This window comes from Suricata suricatta, chromosome 7 (genome assembly GCF_006229205.1).
Source record: "Suricata suricatta isolate VVHF042 chromosome 7, meerkat_22Aug2017_6uvM2_HiC, whole genome shotgun sequence".
In the NCBI taxonomy this organism is placed as follows: Eukaryota; Metazoa; Chordata; class Mammalia; order Carnivora; family Herpestidae; genus Suricata; species Suricata suricatta.
In genome coordinates this window covers 32,180,990-32,198,284 of record NC_043706.1, presented here as the reverse complement: position 1 = coordinate 32,198,284, position 17,295 = coordinate 32,180,990, and positions in this window count along the sequence as shown.

Sequence of the window (17,295 nt, the reverse complement as noted above, 5' to 3'; positions counted from 1 at the left end):
ATTAAAAAAAATAAAGTTTATTTATTTATTTTGAGAGAGAGTGCGTGAGCAGGGGAGGGGAAGAGACAGAGAATTCTAAGCAGGCTCTGCTCTGTCAGTGTGGAGCTTGATTCTGGGCTTAAAACCCACGAACTGTGAAATCATGACCTGAGCCAAAATCAAGAGCCGGACGCTCAACCAACTGAGCCCCCCAGATGTCCCTTTATCGTAACTATTTTTTTTTTTTTATAAATTGTGTTCTTTTTTTTTTAATGTTTTATTTATGTTTGATACAGAGAGAGACAGAGCATGAGAGGGGGAGGGGCAGAGAAAGAAGGAGACACAGAACCGGAAGCAGGCTCCAGGCTCTGAGCTAGCTGTCAGCACAGAGCCCGACGCAGGGCTCGAACCCACGAACGTGAGATCTGACCTGAGCTGAAGTCGGAGGCTTAACCGACTGAGCCACCCAGGTGCCCCTATCTTAACTATTTTTAAGTGTACAGTTCACTAGTGTTACGTATATTTAAATTACTGTGCCATGGATATCTGGAACTTTTTCATCTTACAAAACTCTGTATCCATTAAATACTAATTTCTCCCTTTCCCTCCAAGCCCTTGACAACCACCTATTTCCTGTGTCTATAATTTTGACTACTGCGGGTACTTCTGATATGTGCAATCACAGAGTATCTGTCCTTCTGTGACTGGCTTACTTTGCTTGGCATAATGTCCCTGAGTTCTATCCACGTTGTAGCATAGGATAGGATTTTCTTCTTCTTTAAGGCCACGTAATATTGCCTTGCATGTTGATGCCACATTTTCTCCACCTATTCATTGAAACGGACATTTGGGTTACTTCGGCCTCTTGACTACCAGGAATGATGGCCGCAATGAACATGACATGTGCAAATACCTCTTGGAAACTCTGCTTTCAATTCTTCTGGTTACCGGAAGTGGAATTGCTGAACCATATAATAATTCTACTTTTAATATTTTTTTGAGGAACCTCCTAATTACTTTCCACAGTGGTTGCACCACCTTCCATTCCCACCAACAGCGTGCAGGGTTCCAACCTCCCCACATGCCTGCCAGCGTGTGCTGTCTTCTGGGTTTCGAGATCGTTGCCATGCTAATGTCCATGAAGTGATGTTTCGTTGCAGTTTTACTTGGAACCTGACATTTTCTAAAGCTCCCCAGGGACTCCTACATGGGACCAAGGCTACACTCCAAGAATCTGAGTGCTCCCAGTCCCAGTTCAAAAACCCCAGTGACATCAAGGACAAGGCGGGGGCGGGAGGGGGGGGGACAACAAGCCCTGGGAGATAGCAGTAGAGCCGATGCTCGCAGCCTCCACAGCCTGTAGGGCGCCACATTCAGTGTGGCTCATCTCTGTCCCCTCCAGGCCTCCTGACACAGCAGCTCGCTGTGAGCCCAGCAGGAAATGCATTCGGGGAATTCTGGAAGCTACAACTCCCTGTTTCTGATTCTTTTTTTTTTTTTTAACATTTATTTTTGAGAAAGACAGAGTGTGAGTGGGGCAGGGGCAGGAGAGAACGAGGCACAGAATCTGAAGCAGCTCTAGCCTTCTGAGCTGTCAGCACAGAGCCCGACGCGGGGCTCAAACCCACAAACCCAGGAGATCATGACCTGAGCTTAACTGACTGAACCACCAAGGCGCCCCTTCCCTGTTTCTGATTCCTAAGAATGAAAGGTCCGTCAAGGAATTTGACTGGAGGCAGAAAGTCAAATCTTCACCTTGAAGGGAAAAGCCAGGCACAGAAGGCAGCAGGAACTCGGCTCAGCACCTGCTCTCCAATTTGCAAAAACCCTCTTCTGTCACTGAGGAAGTGGACCCACCATATGGCATCAGCCTTGCTGCCCACCCACCCTCCCCCCAGCCTTCCCCAGAACAAGAGCTGAGGCATCAGAGGGGGGCATGACCAGCCGTTTCATCCATCCCAATGCCCAGGCTCCAGGACGTGACTTTTCTCCACACTGAGCCAGGTGGCCCTGGCCCACACATGGAGGGGCAGCAAGGCAGGAACAAAATGATGGCTTTTGGAGTGGCCCTGATGCCTCAAATGCTCTGCCTTCCCCTTCATCTGTCCTTGACCTGCAAGCTGCAAGGAGCTTTGGTGCCAGAGCCCAGGGAGGGGGCACCTCCAGGATGCTCCAAGGCCGGTGAAATGGGCCTGCAGAGCGGCCACCACGCCCAGCAGTGTTATTTATGGCACCGACCAGGCCCGCTGATTTGTGCCTTCCTCCTGCTCCATCTGGCCCTCCCTGGCAGGGCTCCCAGCTTGACTTACCACCGGCAGGGCCATATGTCCTGCCAGCCTTCAGGGGGGCCTGTGAGTGCCAGGGGCGGAGAGGAAGATGAGAGCTAATTTTCCTTCCCTTGTCACCGTGCCAGCCCTCAGGAGGAGGGCTCGTCCATCCTGGTGCTTCCCAGAGCCCCAGGTAGAAACTCCCAACTGGGCAGAATTGGGGAGTATGGCGGGATTGGAACAGCAGGATTCCCTTCTGGAGCTGAAGGCCAAGAGCCACCAATTCCTCCCTCCTTGCTTTAGCCCTTAGTGACAGTGATGGATACAGGCTTCTATTAGCCCCAGGCTGGCTTCCCAAGGATGGTGCTTGCTTGGGCTCTGGGTGACACAAGCCGAAAGTGGGATTCCAAAAATGGCCCATCCATCTCCCTCTGTGTGCACCTGCTGCTCCCTTCAGGTCAGGGAGTCTGTGTCTCTCTCCTTGAATCTGGGTGGGACTTGTGACTTGCTTGGACCAACAAATGCAGTGGGGGTGCCCTTTAGGAGAGCTAGCAACTTCTGCTTTCTGCTCTCTGGGAAGCCACCACCATGCGTTAAAGATGCTTTGGTGACTGGATGCAGAGTCACCATGTGGGGAGAGAGGCCATGAGGGGGAGAGCTGAGCGAGGCTTTCTAGACCTTCTTCCAACCTAACCCAGTCACCAGCTGAGCGAGTGACCCTGGCCGTGGCCCAAAACCACAGACAAGGGATCACAACACAAGGAGTGACAAACTGTCTCCCCAAAGACTAAAATGCAAAAGGATGAGGACAAATCTCAGACAGCTACAAGACTTGCGTCTGTTGGGGAAGAAGCAAAGTGAAGCAACAGAGCAGCATCTGGTGACCTGAAAACAGGAGACCCCCAAATAAGCAACAGATATTCATGGAAAGCACCGCAGCCAATTTGAGAAGAGCAGCTGATGCAGGGGGTGTGACCAAACGCAAGGTGCATGAAGGGGCTGGAAGGGTATAAACTCCTGGAGAGACCGCCCAAGGCCCCTGCCCTCTGGGACAGGGCCTCACACGGGGAGGAACTGCTGGTCCTGGAATAAAATTGAGTTGCGGGACAGGGACAGCAGTAATGAAGGAAAGAGAAGGGCCAGATAAAAAGTGGGTTATGAATTTATTTGCCTCTCAGCTTTGACACCTCTTTTCTTCTTCATATCAGATGAGCTCACAAGGAAGCGCATAGATTTTCTAGTCTGTCCACCAAAACGGCTAAATGCAGTGATCAACCCAACAGCGATGGGCTTCCTGAAAGCCCAGACTGTGGTCTTGAAATATCATTTCCCAAGAAAATGGGAGAAATGCCTGGTTTCAAGGCTGGAGCAGGAAGGTAGTAAGTGCAAGGTACATGATGAGCCTTGATGCGCTATGTAGCCAGGGCTCTCAAAGATTAATAGGATCGTGTCAGGGGCTCCTGGGTGGCTCAGTCGGTTGAGCGTCCGACTTCAGCTCAGATCGTGATCTCATGGTTCGTGGGTTCGAGCCCTGCATTGGGCTCTGTGCTGACAAGCTCAAGCCTGGAGCCTGCTTCCGATTCTGTGTCTCCCTCTCTCTGCCCCTCCCCTGCTTGGGTGCTCTCTCTCTCTCTCTCTCAAAAATAAATAAACATTAAAAAGTTAATAAAAAAAGACTAACAGGATCATGTCGAAAGGACTCAGGAACCAGTTTGAAGAGGCTCCCACTGGATCCTGTGAGAGTTAATAAGGGTAAGAAATTCAATGAATTCAAATCAATCAAATATGTTTAAATCCATGGGTTCACAATGCTATGAAAAAATAATTGGCCGTGCCCTGATTCTCGGAATGACCTGACTTTTCACATTGCCAGCAAGATTGGGAAAGTCTGGAAACATACAGGTCCACTTCTCTTGAAGGTTTACGCCAAAGAGAGGTTGGGTTTTTGTCCTTTACAGGGTTGGTACACAAAATCACTTAGTGGCCATGGCTCTGGGAGCCACAATAATGGCCCTTGGGAGGGAACCAATTCATTGTCTTGGAAATTGGTAAATAAAAGAAATAACTCAAGCATTTATCCTGCCTTCCCAAGATGCACGATGCCACTGGGTAGCCAAGTAATAGATAAGGGGAAGCATCTCTTTACAAAATATTGCAACCAATATGTGAAATCATAAAAATTGAACATCATCATTTTGCTACACCTTGTGAATGAATGTAGCCATTAAGCATCAATGGCTGCTAACGTCACAAAAGAGAGACAGCCAGACATCAGGTACCTCCTGAGGGAGTATCATGCCACCACCTAAATGTTGGCAAAGGAGTCCAACCTGAGTCTGATTAATCCTCTGGGTCCAGCTGCCGATTTGCCATAAACACAGGAGACAGAGGAACGTGTTGAATTGCACTGTGCATCGTCAGAACATCTAGACTGGAAAACTCTACAGTAACAACCTAGTGCTTCAACAAATTAAGTGTTAAGGGAAAAAATGAGTGAAGAATGTGGTCAACATACCCCAAGTGACTCCCAATGAGTCTGTCCCTGTATAATCCCTTCCTCTTGAGTATGAGCATGACCTGTGGCTTCCTCCTCCCTAAAAGAATATGGCAAAGGTGATGGGATGTCACTACCATGACTATGTTTTGTTATATAAGACTCCACCTTCAGAGGAGGGAGAAATTTAATTGTTTTGAATAAGAAAAGAGCCATGCTATGAATAGCCAATGGGTCAAGAAATTTCTGGCAGCTCCTAACACCTAAGGGCGGCTTCATTCAACATCCAGCAAAGAGCTGGGCTCTCAGTTATGCAACCGTAAGGAAACAAGTTCTGCTAACAACCTGAAATGAGCTTGGTCATGGATTCCTCCACAGTCAAACAACCAGACAAGATGACAGATTGCAGCCTAGGAGACCCTGAGCAGAGGCCCAATGCAGGCATGCCTAGCCTTTTCACCCTCTGAAGCTGCGAGATAGTAAATGTGTATTCAGGTTAAAACCACAATGAGATATCACTTTACACCTGTCATAATGGCTAAAATAAAAAACACAGGAAATAACAAATGTTAGCAAGGATGTGGAGAAAAAGGAACCCTCTTGCACTGTTGGTGGAAATGCAAATCGGAGCAGTCACTATGCACAGCAGTATGGAGGTTCCTCAGAAAATTAGAACTAGAAATAGCATATGATCCAGTAATCACACTACTGGGTACTTACCCAAGGAAAATGAAAACACTAGTCTGAAAAGATATATGCATCCATTATTTATTAGTCAAGATATGGAGGCAACCCAAGTATCCATAGATGAATGAATAAAGAAGATGTGGTACATATATACAATGGAATATTACTCAGCACCAAAAAAGAATGAAATCTTGCTATTTGTAATGACATGGATGGGCTTGGAGGGCATAATGTTAAGTGAAATATCCATCAGGGAAAGACAAATACAATAGGATTTCATTCATATGTGGAATTTAAGAAACAAAACAAATAGGCAAATGAAAAAGAGACAGAGAGAAGCCAAGAAACAGACTCTTAACCGTAGAGAACAAACTGATGGTTACCAGAGGGGAGGTGGGACAAGGGACGGGGGAAATAACAGGTGAGGGTTAAAGAGTGCACTTATGATGGAAAAAAAAAGTACACTTACCTTGATGAGCACTTAGAAATGTACAGAATTGGTGAATCATTATGTTATACACCTAAAGTAATATAACAATACTGAATGTTAATTATACTTGAATTAAAACATTTTGGGATGCCTAGGTGGCTCCGTGAGTTTAGCCTCCAATTCTTCATTTTGGCTCAGGTCATGATCTCACAGTTTGTGAGTTCAAGCCCTGCATCGGGATCTGCACTGACAGTGAGGAGCCTACTTGGGATTCTCTCTCCCTCTCTCTCTCTGTCCTCCCCTGCTTGCACATGCACAGGCTTGCTCACTCACTCTCTCAAAACAAATAAGTGAAATAGAATGATTCTAAAACAATAACTTCTTAAACGTGCATTCTTTTAACCCACTAAATTTATGATAATTTGTTGCATGGCATAGAAAAACTAATACCGGGACCCCTGAGTGGCTCAGTAGGTTAAGCATCTGACTTCAGTTCAGGTCATGATCTTGGGGTTTGTGGATTAGAGTCCCATGTCAGGCTCTGTGCTGACAGCTCAGAGCCTGGAGTCTGCTTCGGATTCTTTGTCTTCCTCTGTCTCTACCACTCCTCACTCATGCTCTCTCTCTCTCAAAAATAAATACACATAAAAAAAAAGAATACAGAGAGAGAGCCTGTAGATTAAAAGAGAGATTAAAGACATACCAATTTTTTCCTTCTTATTCATTTTATTTGTGCTTGTTGTGTGTGCACGGACGTGTGCATGGTGCATGCGTGTGTGCTGTAACAGTGAGGACATTATGCTGAGTGAAATACACCAGCCACAGGTAGACAAATATAGTATGATTCCACTTGTATTAAATATTTAGAGTAGTCAAAAACATACAGACAAAAAATAAATAGTGGCTGCCAAGGGTTGGATAGAGGGGTCAATGGGGAGTTAATATTCAATGGGTATAGAGTTCTCTTTTTATGTCTTTATTTTATTTTGAGAGAGAGAGGCAGAGAGTGAGTGGGAGAGGGGCAGAGAGAGAGGGAGACACAGAATCTGAAGCAGGTTTCAGGCTCTGAGCTGTCAGCACAGAGCCCAATGCGGGACTTGATTTCACAGACTGTGAGATCATGACCTGAGCCAAAGTCCGGTTCTTAACCCACTGAGCCACCCCGACGTCCCTCAGTTTTGTAAGATGAGAAGAGTCCTGGAGATGGATGGTGGCGATGGTTGCACAACAAACGAGAGTGCACTGACTACAATGAACACTGAAAAATGGTCGAGTACTTTTATGTGATGTCTATTTTACCACAGCAAAGACGTTGGGAGAAAAATATCTGCCCCCAATAAAGTCTTCTCAAGTTTTTTCCTATCTCATTCTTTTCTATTTGCACCTTTTTCTCTCTTTTTATTTTCTTTTAATAGACCTTGCTTTTTAAAGCAGTTTTTTTTCCAAGGTTTTATTTTTAGGGACACGTGGGTGGCTCAGTTGGTTAAGCATCCAACTCTTGGTTTCAGCTCAGGTCATGATCTTGTAGTTTGTACGTTTGAGCCCCCACGTCGGCTCTGCAGCCAGCGTGGAGCCTGTTTGAGATTCTCTGTCTCCCTCTCTGCCCCTCCCGCACTTGCTCTTTAGCTCTCTCTCGCAAAATAAATAAATAAACATTAAAAAAAATAAAGATCTTAATTTTAAGTAGTCTCTACACCCAATGGGGGCCCAAACTTACTACCTCGAGATCAAGCGGTGCACTTAGCCAGCCAGGCTCCCCAGAAGCGTTTTAGATTTACAGTGAAATTGAGCTGTAAGGAGATTTCTCCTGTAGCCCCTGCCCCTCCCCAACCAGATTGGTACAGTTGTTACAATCAGTATTTGTACAGTTAATTTTTTTATGTGTATTTATTTATTCTGAGAGACAGAGAGAGCGTGCAAGCAGGGGAGGGGCAGAAAGAGAGGGGAAGAATCCCAAGCAGGCTCCACACTGTTCACACAGAGCCCAGGCTGTGGGGCTCGAACTCCTAAAACTGCGAGATCATGGCCAGAGCCAAAATCAAGAGTTAGATGCTTAACTGACTGAGTCACCCAGACACCCCCAGTTTTTGTGCATTTAAAAAACCTTTTTAGGGGCACCTGGGTGGCTCGGTCAGTTAAGTGCCCCACTTCAGCTCAGGTCATGATTTCACAGTCTGTGGGTTTGAGCCCCGTGTCGGGCTCTGTGCTGAAAGTTCAGAGCCTGGAGCCTGCTTCAGATTCTGTGTCTCCCTCTCTCTCTACCTCTCCCCAACTCGCATCCTCTCTCTCTCTCAAAAATGAATAAATGTTTAAAAAGGTTTTTTAAAAACCTTTTTATTCTGAACTAATTGTAGACCTAGAGAAAGGTTGCAAAAATAGTACCCAGAGTTGTCTTATATCCTCCATGTGGCTTCTCTTAGTGTTATTCTGTGTCACCAAGAGTAGGAAGTTAGTACAGGTACAACACTAATTAAACTACAGATCTGACTTTAAAAAAATTTTTTTAATGTTTATTTATTTTTTGAGAGAGACACAGAGCATGAGCGGGGGAGGGGCAGAAAGAGAGGGAGTCCCAGAATCTGAAGGAGGCTCTAGGATCTTAGCCATCAGCACAGAGCCCGACTTGGAGCCTGAACTCATGAACCGTGAGATCATGACCTGAGCCAAAGCTGCTCAACTAGCTGAGCCACCCAGACGCCCCCAGACCTGACTTTTAATTTCATGAATTTTTCATAATGTCCCTTTTTGTTTCCACGATCTGATCTGGGATCCCACATTGCATTTAGTAGTTATTTTTCCTTCATCTCCTTGAATCTAAAGTCTTTCCTTGTCTTTATGATGCTTATCAAAAATACTTTCTTAATGAGGAGACAAAAGCAAAAAACATTTTTTTAAAAAAAGGAACAAAATGGAGCACCTGGTTGTCTCAGTTGGTTAAGCTTCCGGCTTTGGCCCGGGTCACGATCTCACAGTTCATGAGTTGGAGCCCCACATCAGGCTCTCTGCAGTCAGCACGGAGCCTGCTTCCTATCCTTTCTCCCTCTCTCTCCCTCTGCCCCTTCTCTGCTCATGTGCTTTCTCTTTTTCTCTCAAAAATAATAAATTAAAACAATTTTTTAATAAGAAAGAAAGAAAGGAAGGAAGGAAGGAAAGAAGGAAGGAAGTAGGAACAAAGTTAGAAAACCTGTACTACCAGATTTCAAGACTTTCTGTAAAGAAGCAGCATCCAAGAAGTAAGGACAGCCCTAGGGAACAGTGGAAGAGAAAAAAGAGTCCAGAGGCAGATCCACAAATTTATGGTCGATTGACTTTTGACAAAGGTGCCAAAGCTATTCAATGTGGAAAGAATAGTCTTTTCAACAAATACACTGGGAGAGTTAGATGGCCATTGGAAACAAAAAGAATCTCAATCTTCACACACACACAAAATTTAATTTGAAATAGATCAGAGATGCAAGTGTACAAGTTAAAATGACAAAACTTCTAAAGGAAAACATAGGAGGCAATCCTTGTGAACTTCAGGTAGACAAAGATTTCTGAAATAGGACACAAAAAGCATGGTTGTTAAAAAATTAACAACTTAGACTATTAATAATTAATTAATTAATTTAAAACTTCTGGGCTTCAAAAGACGCTGTTAAGAAAATGAAAAGACAAGGCACAGAATGGGAGAAAATATTCATAGCACAGATACCTGGAAAAAAGACTGGTATCCAGATTATATAAATAGATCCTACGATTCAATAATAGGGGGAAAACTGATCCAGGTTTGGGAATAGGCAAACACACTTAAGTGGTTTTGGTGGTAAGTTATGTATATTTTACCACAATTTAAGGAAATGTTAATGGGCAAAAGATAAAAAAATACAAAAAGACCTTTCAGAAAAGAAGGTATCAAAACACCAGGGTGTACACCTTAAATATAGACAATGTTTATTTGTCATTCATACCTCAGTAAAGCTGGGAGGGCAAAAAAAAGATGGATAAATGGTCAATAAGCAAATGAAAAGATACTTAACATTATTGGTCCTTAGGGAAATGCAAATTAAAACCATACCGCTGTATACCCTACATACCATAGAATAGGTAAAACAAAACAAAACAGAAGACAGAACCAACAGATTTAAAAACAACTCTGACAATTCTAAATACTAGCAAGGATGCAAAGTAACTGGCTCATATCCTGCTGACGAGAATGTTCTCCACTTCAGAGAATAATTCATGCAAATTTTAACACACACTTCTTAAGGAACCTGGCAATTCTACTCCTGGGTATTTACCCAAGAGAATGAGAAGCTTATGTCTGTACCAAAACCCGTACACTCCGTTCAGGGCAGCTTTATTCAGATAGACAAAAACTGGTGTTCTGACGGTGTTTTGATGGTGCCCATCAAAACAGAATGCATAAACACTTTCAATGTATTTGTTCAATGGAATACTACATAGTAATAATAAGGAAGGAAATATTGATACAGGCTACAATGTGAATAATTATTTTTAATTTTTTAATGATTTATTTATTTTTGAGAGAAAGAGAGTGCAAGTGGGGGAGGGGCAAAAAGAGAGGGAGACACAGAATCGGAAGCAAGCTCCAGGCTCTGAGTTGTCAGCACAGAGCCAGATGCGGAGCTTGAACCCACAAGCTGTGAAATCATGCCCTGAGCCGAAGTTGATGCTTAACCGACTGAGCCACCCAGGTGTCCCCACAATTTTAATAAATTTTAAAACCATTACGTTTAGTGAAGGAAGCCATTCACAAAAATGAATATACCATATATGATTCCATGTCTATAAAGTTTTGTGGGGGTTTTTTCTTCAAAATTTTAGAAAAGAGAAATTTAATCTATTGTGACAAAGCAGATCAGTAGGTTAATATGACTGTACGTATTTGTCAAAATTCACCAAACTGCACATTTAAAATTGGTGAATGTTCTTGGGAATAAATTACACCTCCATAAAGTTAATTTTTAAACAGGGCACTGAACTACAGCATCTAGAGATGCACACGTAGGTGGTAACACTCCATGGAAGTGAACACACTGAGCCAGGCTGGTGGGCACTGCTGGAGGGAGCCAGGGGCTGTACTCGGGATGAGGTAAGGAGGGGCTTCTGGATGGGGGAGGGGTACAGCAAAGTTCTAGTTTTTACACGGATGGTGGTTACAAGAGCATTTGCCATATAAAAATTCATGAAAACTAGGGGCGCCTGGGTAGCTCAGTCAGTTAAGCATCCGGCTTCAGCTCAGGACATGATCTCGCGGTTAGTGGGTTGGAGCCCCACATCGGGCTCTGTGCTGACAGCTCGCAGCCTGGAGCCTGTTTCAAATTGTGTCTCCCTCTCTCTCTACTCCTCCCATGCTCATTCTCTGTCTCTCTCGGTCTCTCAATAATAAATAAATGTTTAAAAAAGAATTCATGAGGGGCGCCTGGGTGGCTCAGTCGGTTAAGCATCCGACTTCAGCTCAGGTCAGATCTCACGCTCGTGGGTTCGAGCCCCGCGTCGGGCTCTGTGTGGACAGCTAGCTCAGAGCCTGGAGCCTGCTTCCAGTTCTGTGTCTCCTTCTCTCTCTCTGACCCACCCCCTCTCATGCTCTGTCTCTCTCTGTATCAAAAATAAATAAAACATTAAAAAAAAAAAAGAATTCATGAAACTAGGGGCTCCTGGATGGCTTCATCAGTTAAGCGTCTGTCTCTTGGTTTAAGCTCAGGTCATGATCTCGGGGTTTGTTAGTCCAAACCCCACATCAGGCTCCACAATGACTGCAGCGGGCCTGCTTGAGATTCTCTCTCTCTCTCTCTCTCTCTCTCTCTCTCTCTCTCAAAATAATCTTTTTTAAATTCATGAAGCTGTGCCTTTATTCTCTGTGGTTTCCTTTATGGTTTTATTTTATAAAGAAATAGTAAAAAAATAAATTTAAAAAAGTTTAGGGGCGCCTGGGTGGCTCAGTCGGTTCAGCCCCCGTGGACCTGACATTCCGGCTTCAGCTCAGGTCATGATCTCGCGTTCGTGGGTTCGAGCCCTGCGTCCGGCTCTGTGCTGACAGCTAGCTCAGAGCCTGGAGCCTGCTTCAGATTCTGTGTCTCCCTCTCTCTCTGACCCTCCCCTGCTCACGCTGTCTCTCTCTGTCTCTCAAAAATAATAAAAAACATTAAAAAAATTTTTTTAAGTTAAAAATGCTAATAACTAGCATGTCTGGAGTGCATGCGATGTGCGAGGCACTGCTCCAAATGCATGACTTGGGTGAACTCTTATAATCCTTCCCACAACTCCACAAGGTTGGTACTACTGTTACTTCCACAAAGGAGATGAGGAAACTGAGGCACAGAGAGGCTAAGGGATCTGCCCAAAGCCCCACAGACACTGTGGCAGACCTGAGATTTGCCCGGGACCCGGATGGACCCAAGCAGCGGCTCCAGTGGGGGCGGGAAGAGGAAACTCTTTAGAGGGGGGCGTGGCTACCTTGCTTGTCTTTCCGGACTGAGCCGAGGGACTAAGTTCAGTCGGAAGAGGATACTGGACTAGGAGTTCCAAAACCAAAATGCACCACATGCTTCTTTATTAAGAAATCTTTACTGAGCCCCTCCGGAGTGCCAGGCCCTGTCCAGGCTGCTGGGACACCAGCTCCCCAGCTCTGAGTGCTGCTGGCAGAAATCCCTGCCCCCTGGACCTGACATTCCAAAGATTCCCGCAGCAGTTTTTCCTGCCTTAAACAGGTACTCAAAGCTATAATGAGGCAGTTTGAAAGAAATCAAGGGAGTATGAGAAAGGCTCAGAGGTTTACAGGTGATGGTGAAGGAGCCAGACCTTGAGAGCAACGTGGATCATTTCTGCAGCAGCAACAAGAGTGGCCCAGGGCAACAGATCCAACAGGCAATAGAAATGTGGCATTCCTTGAACTCTACCGTTTTGGTCTCAACACTGATCATTATCAAATAATTTGGGGAAATAATCACAGCCGCTCCACGCAGGTGAGGTCAAAGGAGCCGCCCCAAACAATGACAGGCAAAGAGGTGACAGTCACTGAGGGGGCGGTCGTCCATAATGCACATGTGGAGGGAACGCTCAGGCTCCATTTAGAAAAGAATTCCCACCATCAGCCCCATGGCGCCAGATGTGGGTAACTCATGTAAGCACGCGCGTGTGCGTGTGCATGTGCGTGTGCGTGTGTGTGTGTGTGTGTGTGTGTCTGGGAATGCATCCGCAGCCATCTACCTACGTATCACAAATTCACATATGCTGTTGGAGCTATAAATGAAACTTTGCAGCACAGATGGCTCTTTTGAGGAGGTTTCTTCAGGAGTGGGAGGAGGTAACCGGCTAAAGGATTAGAAAGCTATTCTAGATGTGGCGGAGGGAGATGCAGGGAACCACGAGGCTCAAGGTGTCCGTTGGCGCCTTGTGATTCATTGCTGTTACAGCCAGTGCATCACCTTACCTAAGCCATGAAACGGGGGAGGGGGGGGGGGGGCGTCCAGAGACTCAGAAATAGAGGCCACCGTGCCGGCCATAGGGGGCGCTGCTCCCCACGTCTCCTTCCATTCCTGCCATGACACAGATTCTACTAAAGGCTCTGGAACCTCAAAAGGAAAGGAACTGCAACCAAAAGATCTTTAGGAGCCACAGTTTACCCATGTCAAACCTGGAGCTCCCAGGGGCTCTGGGGACCCTGACCCTGACTTTCATCTTTCACAACAGCAAAAGGAGTTTATAGATTCCTCAAAGTCGGTGGTTCTCAAGGTTTGCTGCTCTAGAAACTGCTGCTGGTCAGCACACATGTCCCCCAGAAGACGTGTACAAGATTGTTCTCGGCAGCATGGTTATTTTATTTCTTTGAGAGAGAGAGAGAGAGAGAGAATCCCAAGTAGACTCCACGTCCAGCACAGAACGTGACACGGGGCTCAATCCCACGACCCTGGGATCATGACCTGAGCGGAAATCAAGGGTCAGGCTCAACCTACTAAGCTGCCCAGGCCCCCCTCAGCAGCTTTATGTATAGTGGCCAAACACTGGCAACAATTGAGATGTCCGCCAACTGGTAAATGGATAAACAAACTGTGATCTATCTATACAATGGAATGTCACTCCGCAACAAAAAGCAACAAACTGCCCATACCTATGACATAGATTCTCACATCAGAAAAAAAACACTCCAGGAGGGAAAAAGATCTAAACATAAACAAGTCACAAAAAAGACCGAGTATTTTTGCAAGTGAACTAGGGAGTCGTTGGAGATTTTAAGCAGGGGGATGACATGGTTGATGTAACAGAGGGATCACTCTAGCCATTCCAAAGGAGACGACCTGGGAGACTCAATTTCAGCAGAGGACATTCCGTTGCTCTGGGGAAGAGAGCAGTCCTAATGGTCTTTTCCTGCTTTTAAGATCTTCTCTTAGTTTTTGATGTGCTGCAATTTCATTATGATATGTTTAGGAATGGATATATATATATATCTCTTTTATGTTTTGGGTTTGTTTTTTTTTTTTCAATTCTGGCCATGGATGTGTCTTTATGTAACCCAACTTGGGATTTGATGAGCTCAGTGAATCTGAAGTGTGTTGATTCCCAGTAATTCAGGAAAATATTCTGACAGTGTCTCTTACATACTCTGTTATGAGACTTCACTTAGGCAATAGACTTTCTCACTCTACCCTTCATACTTCTTATCCTTTCTTTCAAATATTCCATCTCTTTTAATCTCTGAACTATGTTGTCTATTTTTTTTTAACTTCCATCTTCCATTTCACTGAAATGTGTGAAATCTCTTGTTTATTCTTCAAGTGTGTCATATCTCTTGTTTATTCTTTTCTTAATTAAATTTTAAATTTCAGGGGCGCTCTGGGTGGCTCAGTCGGTCAAGAGTTCGACTTTGTCTCAGGTCATGATCTCATGGCTTGTGAGTTTGAGCCCCGCATGGGGCTCTGTGCTGACAGTACAAAACCCTGCTTCCTATCCTCTGTCCCCCTCTGTTTCTGCCCCTCCCCCACTCGTGCTCTCTCAAAAATACATATTTAATTTTTTTAATTTTTAAATTTATTTTTAAGAGACAGAGAGAGACAGCGCGAGCAGGGGAGGGTCAGAGAGAGAGGGAGATTCAGAATCTGAAGCAGGCTCCAGGCTCTGAGCTAGCTGTCAGCATATAGCCCAACGCAGGGCTCAAACCCACAAACCATGAGATCATGACCCGAACCGATACCAGCTGCTTAACCAACTGAGCCACCCAGGCGCCCTTCAAAAATACACATTTAAAAAATAAGCAAAAATTAAAAATATTAAAAATTTATTTTTTTAGGTGTTTATTTCTGTTTGAGAGAGAGAAAGATACAGAGTGGGAGCAGGGGAAGGGTGGAGAGAGAAGGAGACACAGAATCTGAAGCAGGCTCCAGGCTCTGAGCTGGCAGCACAGAGCCCAACACAGGGCTCGAACTCACGAGCCGTGAGATCATGACCTGAGCCGAAGTCAAATGCTTAATCGACTGAGCCACCCAGGTGCCCCCAAAATAAAACAATTTCTGTAAACATGTTAGAATACTTATTTTTTCAAGTTGTGGTAAAATATATGTAACATAAAATTTACTATCTTACCTATTTTTAAGTTCAGTAGTGTTAAGTAATTCACATTATTGTGCGACCAATGTCCAAAATTCTTTCCATCTTGCAAAAGTGACAAATATTTATTTTTAGGTAATAAGTCCACACAGAAATACTTGAAGAAACTAGGTAAATATTTATATAATTGTGAGATGTTGAGTGATGTTTTAAGCATTGTACCACAGTCTGAAAACCATAAAATTTGGATATAAAGAAATATGAAACTCCTACTTCCAAATACCATGAAAATCAAGACAAATGAAAAAATGGGGGAAATTCTTGAAAAAAGTATGGGACAAATGATTAATAGCGTTCATATGTAAAGAGTGATCTCAAATAAATAGGAAAAAAAACACTTTCAATAGGAAAATTGATCATGGACATGAACAATTTATAAAAGAAGGAACACAAATGCCTAACAAGAATACTGTTTAACCACAGAAGTAATCAATAAAGGTGAATTAAAAAGCAATAAAATTAATATTTCTTATCTATCAGACTGACAAAAATGAGTAACAATATTGTCCAATTCCAGCAGGGTTAATGGGAAGAGTCTTGTTAATAACTGCTAGCTAGAATGAATTGATAATGCCTTCCTGAAAGTCAATGTAGAGTGTGTCAAAAACATAATATGTGCTTTGTTGGTGTGCCTGGGTGGTTCAGTCAGTTAACCGTGGCACTCTTGATTTCAGCTCAGGTCATGATCTCATGGTTTGTGAGACAGAAACCCTGTTCAGGCTCTGTTCTGTTAGCTTGGGATTGTTTCTCTTCCTCTCTCTGCCCTCCCCCACTCTCTCTCTCAAATAAATAAATAAATAAACATTTTTTAAAAATGTGTGTGTGTGTGTGTGTGTGGTTTTTTTTAAACATTTATTTATTTCTGAGAGACAGATCATGAACAGGGGAGGGGCAGAGAGAGGGACACACAGAATTGGAAGCAGGCTCCAGGCTCTGAGCTGCCAGCACAGAGCCCAACGTGGGGCTCAAACCCACTAATTGTGTGATCATGACCTAGGCCAAAGTCGGATGTTTAACCAACTGAGCCACCCAGGTGCCCCTTTTAACATGTGTTTTAGGGGTGCCTGGGTGGCTCAGGCAGTTAAGTGTCTGACTTCGGCCTAGGTCATGATCTCGCAGATGCTGCGTTTGAGCCCTCTGACAGCTCAGAGCCTGGAGACTGTTTTGGATTTTGTGTGTGTGTGTGTGTGTGTGTGTCTCTCTGCTCCTCCCCCCACTCACACTCTGTCTCTCTTTCTCAAAAATAAATAAACATAAAAAAATTAAAATTAAAAAATGTGTGCTTTATTGTTCAGCAATTATACTTCCAGGAATTTATCCTAAGGAAAATATTGGACAATGGTGCAAATATGTGTGTGGTATTGTTACTTATAATAGTGAAGGATTTTAAAACTACACATCTAGGGGTGCCTAGGTGGTTCAGTCCGTTAAGCGCTAACATCGGTTCAGGTCATGAACTCACATTTCAGAAATGAGTTCAAGGCCCATATCAGATGAGAACGAGTCTCTCTTTGCTTCGGGTAAAGCACAAGCCCCGGGATGAACCCCATTACTCTGTCTCTCTCTGCCCCTCGCTCTCTTGCCCCCCCTCAAAAAAGCCAAACAAACCGAAACAAAACAACAACAAAAATATCCTGTCACAGACTGTTGATTAAACTCTCCACCAGCTGACTCCCCTCATTACAATTGTAGCTATTAACATGAAATGAGACTGCTGATGTGTTGGTAAGCAGAAAAATACAGGTCACCACCACATCTTACATAATGTACATACAAGACATCGCGTTTCTGTTAAATACATATATATATATATATATATATATATATATATA